A 19,547-nucleotide genomic window follows, 5' to 3' on the forward strand; every position below is an offset into this window, starting at 1 on the left:
AGACCACAGACAGGTCATTTTTACCCCGTTGCATTAGAAACTACAATAAAGCATGCTTTCTTCATTATCCTTTCTTTAGAAGTAATAACATTTTTTCAAGAAAAATAGATATTAGACCCATGTGACAACTTACTGAAAGATGTTTCTGTAACTTTAAAAAAAAAAATCGCACTGCAGTTTAAAGGAGATTCTGTCTGAGATATAAGAAGCTTAACAAGGCTTATCCCATGACTTAACAAAGGCGTCACAAAATTTAGCTACCAAATTTGGCTCATCATGGAGAATGGGGAAACTGGAAAAGCTGTGTTTACTTAACATCCTTTAGCTGACATACTCATTTTTGCCTTGTAATGAGTGAATGCATCCTTTGTGCTCAATCCTGCAAATTAAACTTCAATTTAGGAAGCAAGTATAAAAAGTAAAAACAAAAATAAACAAAAGAATATAGTAGTACAAACAAGAAATTAACTGCTTAGACATAAATCTAATAAAATCGGTGTAAGCTTTGTATGCAGAAAACTACAAAACTGAAATAACCCAAGATGATCTAAATAAATAGATATTATATATTCATGGATGAGAAGACTCATCACTGTTAAGACACAATTCTTCTCAACTTAACCTTGATCATCACAGTGGCTCGGTGAAATTGGATGTTGAGACTGATACCTGGATATTTTGAAGTTCTCCTGCTCTTTAACCTACAGGCAGAAAAAGACATCTTCCTAAGGGCCTGTGCCAATAATAGAACTTACTGATACTGTGTACACAATAAGAAGGCTATATATTATATTAATATATATTATTTTGGTATATATTAGTCATGCTCTTACTAATTCCACATCTAACAGTAAATGTCAGTGGAAGCTTAGAGCAACACAAGAGAGAGAGAATCCTTAGGAAATTAGACCTTTCAGGAAAATTCTCTCTCCTCCAAACTCATCTAAAATATTCCATTGCATTTTGAACAACAACTTTTTAGCAAAGTTACTGCTGTTCTCTGTGTATGTTCCCTTTTGGGATTCTCTCTGACGCTTGTCCTACTTGAACTCTTACTATGAAAATATGACCTCAAATTATTTATTCTCTTTGAAGAATATGTTAACTTTTGAAGTTAGGTCTTTAAAAAATGTTCTTACCACAGCTTTCACTTCTTTTCTGATTGTTAATAATTGGTATAATTAAGATATTATAATTGTAAACTTTTTAATTATGTGACAAATAATTATTTGCCATAATCAGCCACTGGTGTGGCAGGCATTCATACTTTTAGTCATACCAGTTCATACTTTTATACCTTGATTAAATTAATTAAATTATTTATTGATCTCTTCTTAATTAATTATGATGTTGATATGCAAATAATCTTGAACCTCCATTCTTTCAATCCTAGTCCTCAAATAACTTTGGAACCTACAATATGTTCACCTCTTCCTTTCACAGTAATTCCTAGACCATGTTATTATTAATCACATCAATCTCTCTATAAATTCATCTTCAACTATCCCACATTTTGATGACCAACTGTTATTTCCATGTAGTCCTTCGGACATCTAACTTCTAAAAAATCCATAATACCTTTGCCCCTACTATGCTTTTATTCTGCATCTTATCATGTATGTTCTTACCTTCCTGTTTACCTAGTTTAAATTTCATGACCGATCATTGTATTCACCTGCTATACTGAAAACTCTCTTTCTTCACTTGCTAGATCAGTAACTTACATTGAACTATGTCCTTAGTCAGCATGGCACATGTAGCTAAGAATATCTAGAGAAAAATATGTAACCACAGTGACTGGTGTCTTGAAAATCATGACTCTCAAACCCAGGGAGGCCCTAACTACTTTATTTCCTGAATTCTTTAATATCCCCCATCTCCCTGACATATTTGTTTCTTCCTCTTTGTTGTAGGATTGTTGAACTGATTTATTTGTTGTCTTAAATTCCTCCTCTCTCATTTTCTCTTAAATGCATTTTGCGTCCACTAGAACAGCCAAGTTTAAGGTTTCAACTTGGCTAGGCTATAGTCCCTAATTATGCAGTCAAACACTAATTTAGATGTTGCTGTGAAGGTATTTAGTAGATGTGATTAATGTTGACTTTAAGTAAAGGAGATTATCCTAGATAATCAGGATGAGGCTGATTCAATCAATTGAAAGGTCTTAATAGCAGAACCAAGACTTCCCAGAAAAAGAAGACATTCTGCACAGGGACTGCAGCTTCAGCTGCTGCAGGAAATTTCCAGCCTGCTCTTCCTCTTAGCTTACCCTATGGGTTTCAGGAGTCCCCTCAACTGCATAAACTTCTTATGATAAATCCCTTCCTATGTATCTTCTACTGGCTCTGTTTCTCTGGTTGTACAATGACTGCTGCACCCACTAATTCTGCCACAACTACTTGGAGAAGGTCAACAGTGAGTTCAATGCCATGAAGTCTAACAGTCCAATTCAATCGTCACCTTGATTGTTCTATTAGTCTCATTTGTCAGTCAGTCAACAGTGTTCTTTGATACAATTTGTTCACTTGGCTTCAAAGTTTCCACACTCCGTCACTCTGTGTGTGGCTTCATTATTTCATTAGAAATACCTTCTGCTAAATGACCAATAATCTGTCAGCAGCACCTCTGGCAGAAAATAGCTTAAGCTTCTGCACATGAAAACTTATTCTTCCATTAATTTCTTTTGTAGTTTATGTTTAACTTTGGGTCCCTGTGCTTGGTTACAAAGTTAATTTTGAGCCATATGATGAAGACATGACCCTCTGATCAGACATAGAACTTAATAAAGATGCGTGGGAAAAATTAAATTATAAGCTTGGCTGAGCTCATATTGTTGCAAGCCCTTTGCTAATGGAATTTCAGACATTTGTTTGCTTGTTTGCTTGAATCGGTTTTTTTCTTGGTAAAAGGTACTTAACACAGGGATTTCTCTCCACGAAGAGTGTAGGAGGGCTATTCTATTAAAAAAAAACAGAAAAGTAGTATAAATGTTTCATTGCTACTTTCTAAAATTTGGATATAATTTTATATATTTTTTATTTTATTTTTTATCTCAAAATATTTTATATTTTATCCCAGAATATTTCTTGAAAAAAGGAAGGCTTAAAGAAATGGAGAGTTTAAAAGTTTAAACTTTTTTAAACAAGTTTAAAAAAAACAGTAAAATCACTTATGCATTGTTTGAATTTTTTTTTAATTATTATTGTTATTGACATTTTAGGCTTTGAACTTAGAGAAATCTTTTTCGGCTCAGTACTCTTTCTGTGCTGTACCAAGCAAAATATTTTACTTCTATTAGCCTCAAGCTTTCCGTATGTAAAATTTAGAAAATAGAAAAACTCTTTTAAGGGTCATTATGACAATAAACTGAGATAACTTCTACATTGAATCAACATTATTTTTCATTTGTTTTTCAAAAGAACCAAAGATAAACATCTCTTATAAAACACTCATGTTTTTAATCATAGTATATAGTTTCTTTCAAGCAATATTCAATTAAAATTATTAAAAATAAAATCTAGAAATGTTTGATTAATTAGTAGATGTATTTGTATTAGGAAGATAGAAAAGAATAACACCATTGCCTGCTTTGAATTAATTTTAAATCCAATGGAAGAGAACTGGCACACAATGAAATAAGAAGACATGGGGAAAAAAGTTATAGTGACAATACAAATCATTATATAATTAAAAGATAAAGTTTATGATGTGTAGTGTTATAGGATCTCAGGAAGTTGCTTGGATTGTTAGAGGAATAAAGAATGCGGTCACGTAGAAGGCAAATCTGTCAAAGGGGCATTTGAGTATTTACAGTGTTTATTTGGGGTTTGTTTATAAATATTTTAAAAATCCAGTATTCAATAGCTGATACTGTTTTTGCATATATTTGAATGATCAACACTGAAAAATGATACTTTGCATAGTGTTTGGTAACAAAATTTTTTAAAAATCTGACCGTTAGTGATATACGCACCAGGCATTATTCCCAGTGCTTTATGTGAATGACCTTATTACTTAATCTTCATAACTACCCTTGGATATGGGTTGGATTATTATCTCTATTTCTCAAAAAAGGGAACTGAAGACAGAAGGTTTAAGTTAAATAAACAAGATAGCAAAACTAAGAAACAAGGGAAGCTACTTACTAATACCATGAAGTAGAAGAATGCATCATGACTGCGGAGTTATTTGTATATTTAATTACACAGATGAGGATATATATGGACTATTTATGCCCCATTTCTTCCGTGGAGTTACCAACACTGGTTCGCAAAAGAATTAGGAGAGAATTATTGAAGAAAATTGGTGAGTTTTTTTTTTTTTTCAATCACCACAAAACACTTTCAGCAAGTTCCTTTGGGAGGGAGACTTTGTCTTTGTTTGTCGATACTTGTCAATATTCCAGCAGCTAACATAATGCCTGGCGTCTAGGGCTGTGTAATATGTTTGTTGTTCAAATGAAGAGCTCTCTTCAAGGAGAAATACTAAGGAGCCAATAAAGGATAAGCACTTAGCATTGGCTGATTACTTAATTGATATATATACCAACAACACACACACACACACACACACACACACACACGAGAAACTGTATAAACTGCTGCTTTGAGTAAAGAGCAAAACGAAACAAAAATATTTCAAGTTGTTTATATAAAATATTAAATGTAATCTTAAATATACTAATTAGAAAAAATAATAAGGCTATTTTACCATGATTTCCATCAGCCTTGAGAGCTGTAGAGCTTACTCCTCACCTCTGTGTTGAGACATTGATTTTTTTTCGTTATAAAGAATATTTAGACTTTGTGAAGACCTAGTTTAGGAAACAAAATTGGAGGCAAGTCAGTGCGAGACGCCTATTTTGAGTCTGTGGAATGGGCTTCCTGGCTTTATCATTCACTTGACAGTAGTTCCAAAATCTAAAGAAAACATTATAGTAAAAGTAAAATTGTAAAATGGTTGTGCAACTATTGTGAAACTGAGACTGAAATTGTAAAATTTTTGCTCATTCTTATTTTTGACACTGATCTATCTATATACCTAGCTATAGTTTCAAAACGTATAAAACCTTTTTACCCTAAAATATTGACATCTTGATACAGTTTAAAGGGGATTGCAAGTTTATACGTCTCCAACTTCACATTTTTTCAAATACGTTTTGAAAGAAACGTAAGGGAATCATTTTCCCCATATGTCATTGCTTTAAAGGTTTATGATTACATACTCTGTCAGCACCATTCCTTTACTGAAGATTTTCAGATAAGTTAAAAGGGAAAAAAAATAAATCTTTAAAGGGACTAAAAAATCAATGCTCCTCACCATCCGGAATGGTGACTCATTCTGGTAATTATTTGTAAAATATCTCATTGCAAAGCTGCAACACTTCAGCTTTCTGTCTATTAAGCATTACTTTGGAAAGACTCGGTCACGTCAGTGAAAAACAACTCTGAAATTGTGCAATTACAGAACAGCTTGAGGCATTGCATCGATGCACTTGGAAACAAAAGAATTTTCTACCCACAGGGTGCTTTTCTGTGAGAGAAGTGTGTCCTGTAAGTTGTAGTCACTCTCCATAGGGCTACTCCGGACGAAGATGTAAGTCTTAAATTCTCCACTTCTGTTGCATAGGGATGTCTGTTTCTCTGACATTGATTAATTATAGTGATGCAAAATGCTAGATACTCAAAAACTCTCCAGTATCTTAAGAATGTGCTCCTTCAGCTACCTCTCTAGGCGCTCGTGTCTAACATCCCATCCTCTGTCCAGTGGTAACCCCCAAATAATAGGATGAAAGATAGCATGTCCGTCATACTTTGCAGAGTTTTTGCCACATATTATTGCTTGGAAATGTGAATATTCAATACGTATTGGATTAATTAAATCTATTTCCTTTGGTAACTGAAAACTTGCCTATTCTGTTTTGCCTGCATGTTTTTCACATACTTCCTAAAGCAGGCCTGAGAGAAAATATGAAACTTAAGTAACTACCCAGGCACTGACCAATTAAAGAGAATGTTGGTTTAATCAGAAGCACGAAGCCCAAGATGGCACCCGAGTCCATACCAACTCACCCTCACACAACTTCCTTTACCATTTTTGCATGTTATCTTTACCCCACTTTGTCTATGCTACACTTAGGTTTTAGGTCTAATCTTAGTTCTGTCGTAGATTTACTTCTAATATTCCTTGTCCTTTGACCATATAAGATGTTACTTAATTTTTCTTGCACACCATTCTCAACTGTTGTACTGAGGCATAAGTGACATGCAGTAAACTGCATGCATTTAAAGTGTAAAATTGGATGAGTTTTGACATACATATGTATATCCAGAGACTATCACCACAAACAAGTTTTATCACACATAAAATACATTTTCATCATGTCTCAAAATTTCCTAGGACCCATATGTTCTTTTTCCATCCTTCCCATCCTGGCAACCACTGAACTGCTCTCTGTCACTATAGATTAGATTGGATTTTCTAGTAATTTATATCCTTGAATTATACACTCTGTATACCTTTTTTGGTTTGGTTTCTTTCACTCTGTATGCTTATTTTGAGATTCATCCATGTTGTTGCATACATTCTTTTTTATTGCCGAATAATATTCCATTGTATGGATGTACCACCATATTTATTCACTTACTTGCCGATAATCATTTTAATTTGATTCAAGACTGTTTATAACAAATACAGCTGCTATGAACATTCCTGTATATTTTCTTCTTTCTTGGATAAATACCTAGGAATGAAATGGCTGCTACATGTGTTAAATGCATGTTTAACTTTTTAAGAAGATGACAAACTGCTTTCCAGTCTGATTTTACCATTTTCCGTTTTCACTGAGTATGTGAGAGTTCCAAATAGCCCACTATCTCAACAAAATTTTTTATGGTTAGTTTAATTTTAGCCATTCTAACTGGTAAATAACAATACATCCTTTTGGTTGTAATTTGCATTTTCTCCATTGACTAATGGTATTGTGTATCTTTCTGGATACTTGTCACCTGAATATCTTCTTTTGTTAAATATTTGTTCAAATATTTTGCCCATTTTATATTGGGTTGTTTGCTTTCTTATTATTGATTGTTGAGGTTCTTTACATATTCTGAATACAAGCTCCTTATCAGATATATAAATTGCAGATATGCACTCTAGTCTCTGGTTTGTCTCTTTATTTTTCTGAGAGTATGTTTCAAAGAACAGAAGTTATTATTATTATTTTTTACTTTCATTAATTCTAGTTTATAATGGTTCTTTTACAGATGGTGCTTTTGTTATGTCTAAAAATTATTTTATAATAAACTGGTAATCTAGTCAATTAAAAAAATTTTTTTGAGTTCTGTGAGCTGCTCTAGCAAATTAATCAAACCCCAAATTGGAGACTTCTATCTGTTGAACCAATGGTAAGTGGGTCAGAAGCACTGGTTCTGGGCTTTTGATTGGCATCTGAAGTGCGTGCGTGCGTGTGTGTGTGTGTGTGTGTGGAGTACATTCTTGTGGGATTGGGCCCTTCCCTGTGGATTCTGATGCTGTCTCCAGGTAGATAGTGTCAGAACTGAGCTGAACTGTAGGGCACCCACCTGGTGTCAGTGAAGTTCATGGCGGTGTGGGGAAAACCCTCATGACCCACATATCGTAATTGTAAGGTGACTAGACCTTTTACCTCAATTCTCTCTCTTTCATTTTTCTGTTTATCTATCTTGACAATACCACTTGGCTTGATCGCTGTAGTTTCATAAATCTTGAAATAATGATAGATCACTGTTTTGGGGGGCTTTTTTGGTCAGAGTTGTTTTGGTTTTCTATATTCTTTGTATTTTGAAACTAATTTTTTAATTAGCTTGTCAGTTTCAGCAAAAATGCCTGCTAGAAGTTTAATTGGGATTTTGTTGAATCTGTAGATCAGGGGTTGACAAACTGTAGCCCTCTAGCCAAATTACTGCTTTTGCAAATACAAGTTTAGTGAAATATTGCACGACATTCATTGACATATTGTCCATGGGTAAAGTCTTGCTACAGAGGCAGAGCTGAATTGGATTTGGGACTGTGATTTGCAAAGCCTGAAATGTTTACTATCGGGACTTACACAGAAGCATTTACTCACCTCTGCTAAAGATTAATTTGGAGCAAAGTAGCATTTAACAATTTCAAGTCTTCAACACATAAACAAGGTACATCTATTTTTTTGTGTCTTTCATTTCTCTCAGCAATATTTTGTACTTTTAAGTGTTGTGCACACTAATTAAAATTTTGTTCATAATTTGCATCTATGTTCTGTTGGTTAATGATTTGTAAATTTTTTTTCCTGCAAAATCTTTGTTTGATTGTGGTATCAGAGTAATGCTGGCCTCAGAATACTCTATAAATGTGAATTGGGTACAGTTGCTTCACGATGTTCAGTACTTCTGTCTCCTTGGTAATTCTCTGTCTTCCAGATTTGTTCACTAGTACCAGAAATTTCACTTTTTTTTACGAAAGGTGTGTTAAAGCTTTCAACCAAAATTGTTGGAAATTTCTCTTATTATTTATTGAAGGAAAGGTACTAAAATCTTCATCTCTAACTGTGGATCTGTCTATTTTTCATTGCAGATCTGTTTTTGCTCCATGTATTTTGAAACATTATATTCAGGTGCATAAAAATATTTAGGCTTATTATTTGCTCTTGATGAATTTGACCCCTTGATCATTATAACATGGTTTTGTTTATCTCTGACAAAGGTCTCTGCTCTAAACTTACTTTGACAATAATAAGAATACTCAGCTTTATTTTACAAGTGTCAGTATAGTATATCTTTCCCGAAATTTAATTCAACATATCTATGTCTTAATATTTGAACTGTTTCCATAACCAGCGTATAATTGTCTAGTCCTTCTTCTCACCTTCACTCCTGCCAATCTACTCCTCCCCATCTGTTAAATGCACATGTTAAAACTATTTACGTTTAATGTGTTATTTAAATAGTTAGGTTTAAGTGTACCATCTTGCTATCTTTTTATTTGTTCCATCTGTTCTTTATTCCCTTTCTTATGAATTTCTGCCTTTTCTTGAATTATTAGAGTATATTTTCATTACATTTTATTTATTTGAGTATCAGATGTAACTATTCTGTTATCTTAGTAGTTGCTTGAGTGTTTGTAACATACATTTTTAACTTGTCACTGTCTACTTTCAAGTGATGTAACATTTCATATACAGTAAAAAATTCTTGAAATATCTTGCTTTTATTTCTCCCCTAACATGCTTTATGTTATAATGGTCGCAGAGTTTACTTACATATATGTTATAATCCTGACAATATGTTATTATTGTGTTTAAGTAGTCATTATCTTTTAAAAGTTTAAATAGGAAGAAAATGTTTTATAGTCAATCATGTATTTACTTGTTCTAATGATCTTTATATTGATCCATATTGATAAATTATGTCAGTTTTCTTCTGCCTAAAAGACTGCTTATAACATTTCTTATAACATGGGTCTGTTGGGGATGAATTCTGTCAGTTTTGTCATTATTATCCCTTCAATTTTAAATGATATTTTTGATGAAAATTTAGAATTCTCAACTGACTTTTTTTTGGATATATGACTTTTTATTCCTTTCCGATACAGAATTCTAGGTTGATAGACTTTTGTTTTCTTATTTTGCCTTAAAGATACCACTCCATTCTCTTCTCACTTCATTCTTTTCAATAAAAACGATCAATATTTTTTCCTTTAATCTTTTGCAGGTGACATGCCTTTTGTCTTTGCTTTGTAAATTTTCCCTTTTTCACAGCTTTTGGGCAACTTGATCATATGCCTTTAATTTTCTTCAGGCTTTTTGTACCTGAGAATGTTGAACTTCTCGGATCTGTAGATGTACAGTTTTCATCAAGTTAGAAAAGTGTTTTCTCTAATATTTTTATGCCCCTTCTCCATTCTCTCCTTTTTTCACTTTTAATGCTTTCAGGTTCACTTGTCTTTCTGTCTGCAATATCATTTCTGCTGTTCATTCCAACCAGTGTGTTATGAATCTCAAAAACTGTCGTTTTCATCTCCAGAATTTCAAGCTGACTCTGTTCATACCTTACATGCTTTTGTTTACTTTTTGAATATCACGAACAGAGTTATGATACCTGTTTTCATTACTATACCATTTGAACATCGGGAAAGGTTATGCTTCAATTTTGATCAGTTAATTTTCCTCCCTAATCATAGGTTGTATCTTTCTGGTTTTTGCATACCTGGTAATCTTTGGATGATAGACATTATGAATTTTACCTTGTTCAGTGTTAACATCTTTTGTATCCTTGTCTATCTATTTATCTATCGCTAATCTATTTTCTTGGGCCTTCTCCTGGAATATGGGTAAGTCAGTTATAGACGTTTCATCCTTTTAAATTTGCTTTAAGATGTTTCAAGTTGGACTAGTGTAGCATTTATCTTAGGGCTAAATTACTCCCCAGTACTGAGGCCTTTCTGAGCACTGTATGTAGCGACCTTGTCTGATTGGTGGGAAGAGGTTCTCATCTATGTCTCGGGTGAAACTGGGGGCTTGTAATCTCCTGAGATGATTCTTTCCTCCATCTGAAGTATTTTCCACATGAATGCACCAGCCAGCCCGCTGCCAGCTCCCTGTGAAGGGCTCCCACAGTCCTCAGGACTGTCCCTCTTTGCTTCTCTCTCCTGTCTCATGTTTTGTTCTGTGACATCTAGCTGGCCTTTCTCATCCTCAGCTCCAACAGCTTCACTCCCTTCCCTAGACTAGAACTCTGTCAGTGCCATAGGTTTGGGTCATAGTAGGGTAATATTTGTTTCACACCTCTGAGGAGTTACAGTCATTGGCTATTGTCCTATGTATTGCGAACACTTTATTTTCTAATTTTCTTGTTTGTTCAGACAGAAGAGTCAAATAATCCATTTTACTACATTTTTCTCAGAAGCATAACTATTAAATATCACTTTATACTTCCCAATCACAAATAGAGGATTTCTAGTTTAATAGAGTGTCTACCCTTATTTGAGTCAACATTTGTTCTGGAACTGAGACTATCTATTTTGTTCACATTATATCCATAGCAGTTAGCATAATATTTTGTATATAAAAGATAAAACAGCCATCATTTATTTACTTATTCATCATGTATTTGTGGGATGATGCTATAATGATAAAGTGTGCTAAATAAAATAAATATTTTTATATATATTTTAGGTGTTATAGAAATCTATATTTAGCCATCTATTCATGTCTATATTAATAATTAATGCTATGCAAATGAGCCACAATTATAAATAGCAACCTACCACATTAATAAATAAGCACATAATTAATAATATGCATGCCACATTAATAGCAAAATACCAGAATTTTATTTTATTTGGTGCAACTTTGAAGGTTGATGTAAATGGCTAACTTGAAAACACTGCTAAAATTTTTCAAAATACTTACTCATTTGTCTAATATTCAGGATTTATAAGAAAACAATATGTCAACTCACTTTCTAAAAGGAATCTGTTTTATTTTATAAAATCACATTAGAGCATTAGAGATATCAGATGTATTCATGTTACTGCTCAACAGGTAAAACCCAGTCACCAACTGTGCTCTTCTTATCCACAGTGATATTCTTTATCTTCTTTCTTTGATCTGTGCATTCTGTTATCCACTTTCATTGATATACGTTGACAAGAAGTAGAACAGTGGCTCCTACAGAACAAAATTCCAGCATTTGTCAGTGGTGTGCTATCTGGGAAGGGCTACAGAAATTAAGCAGTACAATTGGTGAACAAATTCAAACCTAGATTTCTAGTATTATGCAGTTTGAGCTGGAAGATGGAGGAAACTCTGGAAGTTATCCAGAGGATGACAGTCGTGTTCCTGGGAAGGCAGAAATATAATAAGAAATACAAAAGAATATATTATAGCAAGACTTTGAATATCATCTTTGTAGACATCGTTAAGAACAGCATTCAGAAGAATCGAAAGCTCTAAGACACTCATTTCTAGGATACCTGATACATGAAAAGAGGAGAACATGAACACACTTACAAATATGGAGATTAGAGTGTAGTGTCGTACCAGAGAGTGATTCCACCTTTGGGACTTAAAAATGATAATTTAACAGACAGAAATTATTGTAGATATTTTTTCTTTTAAAGATCACATCTTTCTTAAATATAACTTTTATAACCCATTCCTATGAGAATTATATACTTGTTTAGAAATGAATAAAGTTTTATACAGTTACCGTGTATCAAAAAGGATCAATATCAGATGACTAGACAGTCATTTAGAATAAGTGTTTTGAAATATTTTTTCCCTAAGCATCATGATGGTAGTAATATGGGGAGATGGTTAAAATACATTTTTTTCATGCAGTATTTTCCTCTGAACACACTTTAAGTGAAATTCAAAAGATTATGTACTTGTTTTTCAACTGTAAAGACTTCTTCCTGGTGGTAAGCATATAAAAATGCCTATATCTGCAGTATGGGACATTTATACTAGGAAACAAAGCCTACTAAAATGTATCCTTACCTAAAAGCTTCAATAAAAAATATTTCCCAAGAGAAAAACATATTAATGTTCTATATCAGCATTATCTTGAAGCTATTAACTCTAAGGATAGTTTATTTTTACATTTTGCATTTTCATTAAGGAATACTTAGAGTAATAATTTATAAATAGATACCGTTAATCTGAATTCAATAGAGGAGAAAACTCTGCTAGGTAATTCAGTCAGAAAGAAATTTAATATAGAGAGTATGGAGCTTAGAAAAATTGTTGAAAGTTGAAAATGATGTTCCAGTCCATGAACCTGAGAATTATTCTCAGAACTACACAGAGCCATCCCTCAGATCCTACACCAGTATAGCTCCTGAATGCTAACAGGTAGGAGAAGGTACACCCAAAACTACAGTCTTGAGCTTCAGGGATTATATTCAGAGGCTATCTCAAGAGCCACTGTTTCATCAAATCCAGGATGTGAGATTTATCCAGAAAAAACATTAGAACCTGCTGATGGAAATCTGTGAACTTAGTATTGATAACTACCAACAGTCCCAGAATGATCATCTCCCCTTCCCAGTTCTGCCTTCTAAATCTCTACAAATGCAACTAATTGGCAAACAGTAATTCATATCTGAAACCTTATCAGTAAGGAAGTTGATCAAATCTAGAATTTATTCTTTTAGTGTCTGCAAAATATGGTGATTGAGTGAAAGAATTCCATTATGTTTCACATTATTGATTTTTCATTTACATAATATACACAAAGTGATGAGGGGTCCTTTGAGAGAATTGAGATAACCTTTACAATGTAGGCTATCCTTTACAATATAAAATAATTTTTGATCGATTGAAATTCTTGAAAGTCATTATTAATTAATTCAAGGAGGTAAATTTTGGCACTTTATTTAAAATTTATGGGTTGTTCTATGGGTAAATCTTAGTTAAAGATTGAAAACTAGGAGCAGTGCTTTTCTTATCATAAACCCTTTTTCTAATAATTTTAAAATAAGTTTATATAAACAAAAGAGGAAGAATCTTCCACCAGTCACAGTGGCAGGGAAATTTGTCTGGCAACTGTAATTCAGACACAAGTTTCTACAATGACTCTGTATACAAAGTAACTTCTAGCAAACTTTTTTGTGTATTTTATTGTTTGTTACTGGAACTACAGTAAAACAGACCTAAATTTCCTGATATTTAAAGAAGCATATGTTTTTGTCCCTCTGAAATCTTTTTCACAAGTTGTCAGGCCATGATTTAGACACTTCTACTGAACAACATAAATGCTAACATTTCCATGGTGACTCCATTCACATGACAGTTACCAGATTTGTCTTGCTTTTAAGGTGATATTTAAGGACTTCAGAAAGTTTTCACACTAGAATCAGACAGGGCCTATGTGATTTGAAGTGGATTTGAGCATATACATATATATATATATATATTTATTTATATATATATATAAAACTTACATAAACCAAATTGATTGAATATCTTCATTCCACATTGTGGATATGAATGGGTTTATTTGTTTAACTGTCCTAAATGTATCAATGATAATTACATCTATTATACTATATCAAAATATAAACATTATTAATAATTCTTAAATTATGAAAATGTATTACTAATGATAAATTGCTATACAAATAGGCATACATTTACATATAAACATAGGTGTACCCCTCAAATAGCACTGCTTTTCTGTCAGCTTTGAACTTAGTATTACTTTGTTTTGATTTATTCAAATACTTTAATATCTAAAGAATTATTTAAATAATCAGTGTTATCATTTGACCTAAAAATGTAAGAAAAAGAAAAATTTTAAAAAAGGAAGGAAAAAAACAAGGGAAAATTTTTCTTTAGCATATCCTGATGTTGTCTTCATGTACTCCTTACAAATCAGATTTTATAAAATTTTCATGAAGACATAAAAAGTTATAGTATTCAGGTATTCTTTACAAATAATTGATTTATTATTTTTATTTTTAATGTTTCCAAAGTCATATTTTTGTTTTTAGGAAAAAAAAAAGACTGAAGGGGAATTCAGGGATCATGGAAACTCGTGGCATCTCATGTAATTATTCGTATGCACTGGAAAACTTGGTTCTATCACTATGCATTTCATTTACTTATGTATAAAATATTAATAATATCAACTCTAAAACCCATTAAAGAATACAATTTTATTCATGTTTATTTTATGTATTTGATATATTTCCATCAGGAATAAATATCCACAATGTCTTATCACAGAACAAATGTTAACTCAGATCCGGGAATAATACTACTCAAATATTTTCACTGTCATATAAAAGTCACACTACTTATTCCAAGTGCATTACTATATCCTACATTCCTGAGACAAAAAAAAACAAAACAAAACAGACTATGTGAAATAGCACTGTGTGGACATCCGTACATCTTCCGATGATGCTGGTGTCTAGCACGTAAACGCAGAGGAGAAATATCTGCAAAGACAGTGGGAATTCATTTACGGAGCAGTTAAGGGGCCTGGGAATACTCTTTCCAAAAACAAGGGTAAAATTTGACAAAATTGTCAAAAAAAAGTGTTAGTTCTTTGAAAAACAATGAATTGAGAAGCATTTATTCATTAAGTATTTCCAGTTTTGCTTGAGAACACCATACACAAAAATCAACCCTACCAAGATCATAGAACGAAAATTAAGACAGAAAACGATAAAACTTACTGAAAGAAAACATATGAGAACTTTTTGGACCTTTGTGTGGACAAAGATTTCTTAGCCATGATGGCAAAACAGTTGTTCCATAAAAACAACTGAAAGATCAAAAAGTGGCTAATTCTAAGGAACTGGACTGAGTATCTAAGGGGAGCAGACTATGGATATGGAGAACTGCTGTATTTCCTTAGCGATCTTTAATAATCATATAATTTTAGGCTACAGTGCAACTAATGTTGCAATAAATATTAAGATAAAATAAGATATGAATATTTCAATATTAAAAAATGTGCAATTTTTCTTTCCAATTTTAGATATTTCTGAAAATGAAGTGGGAGGACTATAGATTGCCCTTCGAGATATAGGAAATCTGAGACTGACACTCCCACTATAGCAATGAGAGCAAGACAACCAAGTAAAATAAATTCTCAACATCAATGAGCTCTTCGTGGTAGAAAAGAACATTCAGGGCTGATTTCCCACCTGGAGGAATGATGGGTGAGGGAATAAAATCTCCGTATGTGGGGTAAAAGAAACCAGCTGATTTTTTTCAGAAACTTTCATGGTTCTGAGTGAGCTGATGTAATGTTCCTGAGCTCCAGATAGAGTCCTGCTGAAGATCCGGGACAGGGCAATAAGGAAGGGAGGAAGCTGTAACTGGGTCATAGAGCAGACTTAAGAGATATTGGGAAACTATTGATACACTATAAGCATAAAGAGGTCTTTTGAGATTTGCTGGCAGTCTGTGGATTAAAAAGTCCTGATTTCGCCTTCCAAATATTTGAAGCCGGGATAAACAGGATATAACTTTAGGGACAGTACAGCACAGACCCAGCTCAGCGAGAGAGGTGATTGCCTCTGATACCTATGGTAGCATCCTGGCAGAGGGTAAATAATATTCACTTCAAACTCTACTCTGCCTTTATAACCCAGGTCTAAAATATAATTCTACAATTATGAAACACAAAACAAAGCAGGAAACTATGACCCGTAGTCAAAAGTCTCACAGTCAGTAGAAGCAGGTGCATAGACAGCCCACATACTGGAATTAGTAAAAACGAGATTCAAAGTAACTATAAAACGTTTACAAATGGTATCTCTTTCCCACACTGTTCCTTGTAAACTCTCTGTGTTTTAGCTTGAAGGGAGCATGTTTCTTATACTGTTTGTAAATTGTTTACTGTTTGACAAAATATGTTGTAAGTTAAAGATGCATATTATAAACTTGTTCAGAGCAACCACTAAAGTTTTAATACAAAGAAAATATCTAAAAAGTCAATAGTAAGAATAATATGTAGCAGTGAAAAAACACACTCAGTGAACCCATAAGATGGGGCAGGAAAGGAAGCACAAAGGAATAAGGAAATAAATGAGAAAAAAATAGAAAATTAATAGCAAAATTGTCAACTTTAATTTAAACCTATCAATATTCATTTTAAATTTGAATATACTTAATGTCCTGAAAAATGTTTAGAAATCCAAAATTGCAAGACTTGGTAAACAAGAGAAACGCCTAACTTCAAGATGTTTATAATGCTCTTCAGATTCTTAAAAATACTTTTGTCTTAAGTTTTATTGAGCACCACCTTAAACCATTCCGAGATCTCATCAAAGGATCTTATACCTACACTGTCTGATCTGTTGTATCTAACTGCATTCTCTATGATGGCTATTCATTAGCCAATGTTTTGTGCAGAGGAACTATTAGAAGTTAACTAATGTTTATATGTACTGGAATTTGCACATGTGTTTGGCTATTTAAATCTTACTCCAAAAAAAAAAAGAAGTAAAAATATCATGCCAGTTATATAAGAAAAATTGAGACTATTAAGATGATAAATAATAATAGATTCACCCAGTTTTGCTCCTAAAAGGTAGAGGAGCTGGGATTTAATCCTTAGACTTTCTGCCTCCAAATTTTGTATCCATCTATATAACACAATGTCTTCTAATAGCAAGTGTATTTTTACTTGAATTTTGAGAGTTAGAGAAGGCATCTGCATATTATTTATAATCACTGAATAATATTATTTATAATCTTGAATTGAGAGCTGAAAGGAGTCCTAATAATCAGAAATTGCAAAGCATTAATTTGAGGACAGTAAATAATGAAAAATTGTTTTTAAAATAGGCTGTGCTTTTCCAGTTTTAATTTTTTTAACTCCCGCATCTATTTATTAGGAAAGTTTTTCAATGAGATTAGATATAGAAGGATGATTAAAATCATTGTCAATTATGTAAGTGTTCCAACTACACACCACATATTGCTCTGCATTGAACTATGATCCCAACATTTGCCTCAGGCCATGTTCAAAACTGTGCTGAATAGTCATTTCTACCTGTAATGCATTTACTAATTGGTAAAATATGTCTTTGTCAATTGGCCTCATTCTAAACTATTTTCAATTCATTAACAAAAATATTAAGTTGGTTTTCTCCAAATTGCCATAGATTTTTCTTAACGTATTGAAATTTAAGCTTATATCTTTCTTTCTTAAAAAAAAGGTCTCATCACAAACGAATAGAATCCTTATTTGCAATCCTTACTGAGGATACTTTCCGTTTTATCTGACAGTTTGGGGTTGAGAATAATGTAAAGAAATAATCTAATTTTCAATAAGATTTGCCATTTAATAGTGAGGTACATATATTAGACAGCACACATTATTTTTGAGATTATTTTTCATTTTATCAGGGCATTTAACATGTAGGGTAGAACCAATTAGTCAAGTAGCATACAAACTTATTAGCAGAGCATTTGCAAATTATCAAAAGTTGTTTTTTCTATGCATGGATTAAGAACATTTTTTTCCTGTTGTTAAGTGTTAGTTGTTGCCTTCTTCCTTTATTCTTAATGTTATTTTTAAAATATTAGATTTGCATAATGAAATTTCACAATTAATGAGCACTAATTAGGTACCAAGCTCTGTCTTAAACACTTTATATGTTACCTCATTTTATCCTCACAATAATTATTTACTTCACTAATCTATACCTATTTTCGGGGTGCCTACGTTATGAAGAAAACAAATTTCTCCAAAGTGACACAAATGCTAATTTATGGAGTCAGAATTTGCATTTCATCTACTGGAATTTTAACCAGTAAGCTATTCACCATCAGTGCTGCCAAAGTCATTCATCCATTCATCAGTGTATTTGTCAAATACGTATTGAAGTGTATTTACGCTTTAGCAGGCCCAGAACCAGTACTGGGAGCAAACTGATTATGACTTAGAGAGAACTCACTTTTTTTTTTCCCTAGAAAAATAGAAGACCCAATAAATGAGTTAACATAATTGCCCAGATCAATTTTTACTGAGTAATACAGTATCATAGTATTAATTTTAGAAGGATTTCCTTGTGATTATTTTCACCAGACACTGAATTAGGCAGGGAAGGTACAATGTTGAACATCATGCAGGACCTAAAGCCTCATGAAATCTACTGCCAGGTTGGAGACTGTGATGAAGGGAAAAATAATTAGACTAAAATATTGGGAAGTAAACATTATAGAAACAGAGAAAAAAGACAATCCAAACTGGAATGTCAGTTAAGAATATCTCAGAATAAAAGAATAAAATGAGGAATTAAAAAAATCTATGTTAAAAAAATCTATGTTTAAGGAAAATAACAAATGGAAATCAAATTATATATAAAATGGACATGTTTGCTAAATATCACCCCCAAATTTAAAAAAATAAAAAATAATTATTAAAATTATTTCAGATAGATATTAAAGCTAGAAGGAGATGTGTCAGAAATATTCTATTACCAAAGCATAAACCTTTTTAAAAGTGTCAATAGAAATACAAATTAAGGACAACAGAAAGAATAAGACATAAAAATATTATATATAATATTTTAATATGAAGGTACAAAACGGCTTACCATGTCAGGAAAAACTGATTAAACATAATACAATTGCATATACTCATGAAGTGATGATTATCTTCAAGTGTAAAAAGTCTCAATCTCATTCACAAAGTGAAAGCAGGAGAGGCACGGATTTCTTTCCTCTCTAGTGGTGTATCTTTCTTTTTTGCTCATAAAAAGAACCAGAGTGTATTTTAGTTGGTGCTTTACTTAGGAAAAGTACTGCTTTCTGCCGACTCCCTTGTCACTGTGCTGACCTATGAAATGTTTGGGGATTACTGGGTATGTAGCTGGTGAGACACTTTGGGGTCTCTAGGTCAGCTGGCACATTTGCCTTTACCTGTAAGCTTTTCTTCTTTTCAGGCACTTGGAGCTGGAAACCCAGCATCCATTATGGTCAGAGAGGTAACACTGAGGTTGGAAGCCATGCACTAACGATGAATGAAAAGAAAGCTAATGTTTGCTGTAGGCAGCCTGTCTAA

The sequence above is a fragment of the Vicugna pacos genome, chromosome 30 (genome assembly GCF_048564905.1).
Source record: "Vicugna pacos chromosome 30, VicPac4, whole genome shotgun sequence".
Classification (NCBI taxonomy): domain Eukaryota; kingdom Metazoa; phylum Chordata; class Mammalia; order Artiodactyla; family Camelidae; genus Vicugna; species Vicugna pacos.